This window comes from Puma concolor, chromosome D3 (assembly GCF_028749965.1).
Source record: "Puma concolor isolate L17-30 chromosome D3, mPumCon1.1.hap2, whole genome shotgun sequence".
In the NCBI taxonomy this organism is placed as follows: Eukaryota; Metazoa; Chordata; class Mammalia; order Carnivora; family Felidae; genus Puma; species Puma concolor.
The window spans coordinates 78,076,227-78,079,465 of record NC_141678.1 but is presented as its reverse complement, the minus strand read 5'-3'; the positions used below and the strand labels follow the sequence as shown (position 1 = coordinate 78,079,465).

The 3,239-nt window shown below is 51.2% G+C and overlaps 1 non-coding gene across 1 annotated transcript; it reads right to left on the bottom strand.

Annotated features, from left to right (window-relative positions):
* Window positions 1-203: 203 nt before the first annotated feature.
* LOC112868460 (U2 spliceosomal RNA) lies at window positions 204-392 on the bottom strand. Its single transcript, XR_003224286.2, has one exon. It is a non-coding gene; the product is annotated as a U2 spliceosomal RNA (small nuclear RNA).
* Between the last annotated feature and the right edge of the window lie 2,847 nt (window positions 393-3,239).

Here is a 3,239-nt window from a genome sequence, read left to right as displayed (position 1 = left end):
TATATAGCGTGGAGAAGATCTTGGAAAGAGGGAAGAGAAGGTTCTAGAAGACCAATCAGAAAGCTATTGCAGTAACTGAGGGAAAATGGAAGCTTGGCCTCGTGTGGCGACAAGGTGGCCAGGTTGGAGGTTGAATGAGGAGATTGTCAGTTCAGTTTTTTGTTGTTGCTGCTGCCCCTGGTGTGTGTGTGTGTGTGTGTGTGTGTGTATGTGTATGCACCGTTCCTGCAACATGGGTCATGCGCACGGTGGACGTAGCAACCCGTATTCCCTCTCCCTGCTCCCCAAATCCATTGAGTATATTGTCTTCAGCTCCAGGACCTATCAGATCTTAAACTGCTAAGAAAAGATACTACTTTGGCTCGAACTTGGCCAAAAGGCTGAGAAATGATTTTTGTTTTTAGTTCAGTGTTGGTCAAATGCGTTTGACTGAAGACAATTCCAAGTACTGGTTTGGGGCTCAGGGGAAGGATCCGGGCACTGAGCTCGGGCAACAGAAGATAATTGAAGCCATGGGCATACAGGAGGTTGCCCAGGGGGAAGGGGCCCAGGGTAGTGGGAGGACACCGGGGTCAGAGCCTTGAGAAACGCCAGCATTTGGTGGCCAGTGTTGGAGGAACCAGGGGAGTGACAGGAGGAAACCGGGGAAGGGTGGGGGCTCGGAAACTGAGGAAAGAGGGCTTCAAAAGAGAAAGAATCGGCAACAAAAATCGCCATTATTGGGGCATCTGGGGGGGCTCATTTTGGTTAAGCGTCTAAATCTCGATTTCCACTCCGCTCTTAATCTTGCAGTTCATGAGTTCAAGCCCCACGTCGGGCTCTGTGCTGACGGTGCACAGCCTGCTTGGGATTCCCTGTCTCCCTCTCTCTCTGCCCCTCCCTCACTCGCATTCTCTCTCTCCCTCAAAAATAAATACACTTTAAGAGATTGCTGTCATTTTTAAAACTGAAAAATTAGCCAGGGATGAAAAGCACAAGACCGCATTCTTGCTTCCTACAGGGGGCCGGGATGCAGATGCTGCCAGTATCTCCTGCTGCCTGGAAAGTAATCAGTGGCGGCCCAGCCCCCACCGGAACCTTCTCTCGTTCCACATCTAGGAAGAAAGTGAAATAACACAGCGTCCTAACCGTGGTACCCGATGATCTGAAACTCGTTTAGTATAAACTTTTCAGTCCTTTCTACCCTAAGGCTCCAACTTCCCTGTCTCCGTCGCGCACTGTGCTCCACACGCCCTCTGCTTTTGCCCCCCTCGGCTCGCCCTTGAACTTGTCCTGAGCTCTCCCACCCCTATGCCTTTCCCCAAGCTCTTCCCTCCACCTGGAGTGTCTTCCCCCGTAGAAAATGCTTTAAGGTGAAGGAAAATTAAGGTGCAATATACCCGCATTTCTGGGATGTAGCTAGAGCAGGGCTTAGAACGATGTTGAGCAGCAAATTGCCCGCATTGAGAAGGCCTGAAATCTACAACCTAAGCTTCCGCCTTAAGACACTAAAAAAGAAGGTCGGATGAAACCTGAGGTGAGCAGTAGGGAGAAAGTAACAGACATCAGAGGGGAAATCAATGAAACGGAGAATCCACAAGCAAGAGAGAAAATTACACGAAAAATACCTGATACGCGGGGTCACCAGGGGAATGGAAGACAAAAGTGCCACGAGACATCCCTCCACGCCTATCAGCATGGCTAGGATCAAAAACTCAGCAGCCAGAGGCGTTGGTGAGCATGTGGAGGGGTCAGAACGCCCGTGTGGCTTGGAGGGCATGATGTTAAGTGAAAGAAGCCAGTCACAAAAGACCCCATACCACACACGTGGAAATTCATACGAAAGTCCAGAATGGGGAAATCCACCTAGACAGAAAATCGATTTGCTGCTGCTTCGTGCTGGGGGACACGGGCATGGGGACAGAGGGGGCGATAGATAAAGGATTTCTTCTTGAGATGATGGAAATGTTCTAAGATGGGCTGTGATTATGGATTACGGCACGTATCTCTGAATATGCTGAAAACCATTGAACAGCCTACCGTCAGTGGGTGAAATCATAGCGTATGTGAATTATACCCCGAAGTCATCTAAAAAACACAGCACGGTCTTTCCGCCGAGCTCTTGCCGCTTCCATCCCCTTCAGGCACTTGTGTTGGAATAATTTCCCTAAAAAGCGTCTTCATTTTGCTGCCCCCTTGCCAGGTGAGCCTGGCCCCCGGTGCTTCTCCTGCAAGTTTCAACTCTCAGCTCGTCTTTGCCCTTCCAGGCTCACCCTGCGTGCCTCACTCACCCATTTCCTTCCCCGTCGACGCCTCTTGGTGGCAGAGACCCTCGGCTCTAAACAAGCAACCTGGACGGCATCTTGTTCCCCCCATTTCCGTCTCCATTTTATTACTCAAGGTGGGCAATACCCTTTCGTCCCACATGACAGACCAGCCGAAAATGCCAGCTCTCTTGGAAAGAGAGCAGTCCCTTAACTTTATTCTGTGATGCCAAAGCTTGGCCGGAGAGGACCTTTTCTGCCCGGGGCCGTTCAGAGAGGTAGAGATGGGGCTGGGGGTGCCTGCGAGGAACGAGCATGAAAGGAGGGAGGCCCGAGGCCCAAGGGAACCAGGGTGCCATTTGCACAGCCCAGGCCTGCTGACATGTAGGATTGCTCCTGCTTTCTCACCTGGGCGCATGCTAACCGTCCCGTGTCTGTGGCCTTTTCTCCTCTCCTCCGTGTCTAACCCTAGTTCAAAGCTCATCTCCCCCAGGGATCTCTCTTTGGTTTCCCTGGCCACAGTCTTCTTACTTCCCCAGGATCAGTCCGTCTTGTTGCATCCGTGAATTGCCCTCCTTTGTCCTCTCCCACTCCCCTGTGAAAGCAAACGAGCCCCCTGTTAATGTGACTGCCTAGCATTTGACCAAACAAAGCCTCTGTTCCATCCTCCAGGGTTCGCCTGCAAGGCTTTGTACTCAACTCACAGGGCTGTGTGAGGATTCAAATGACTCTCCTCTGTCTTTTGTGGATTTTGTTTCATTCGGGGTGAGAAGCGCCCCTTTAAAAGTACCATCACAGAGAGATGACTGGATTTCTTGTTAGGAGGGCACGGGAACCTCATTTCCGCCACCAACTTGATATGTGGCTTCAGGCAAAGTAGTCTGTCTGGCTGGAGTTCCTGGGCTGTGAAACAAAGGGGGCTAGACCTCAGGGCCTCTACTGTCCTCCCAGCTGCAAAGTTGTGCCCAGCTAATGCACTTATTTTCAGTAATTTGG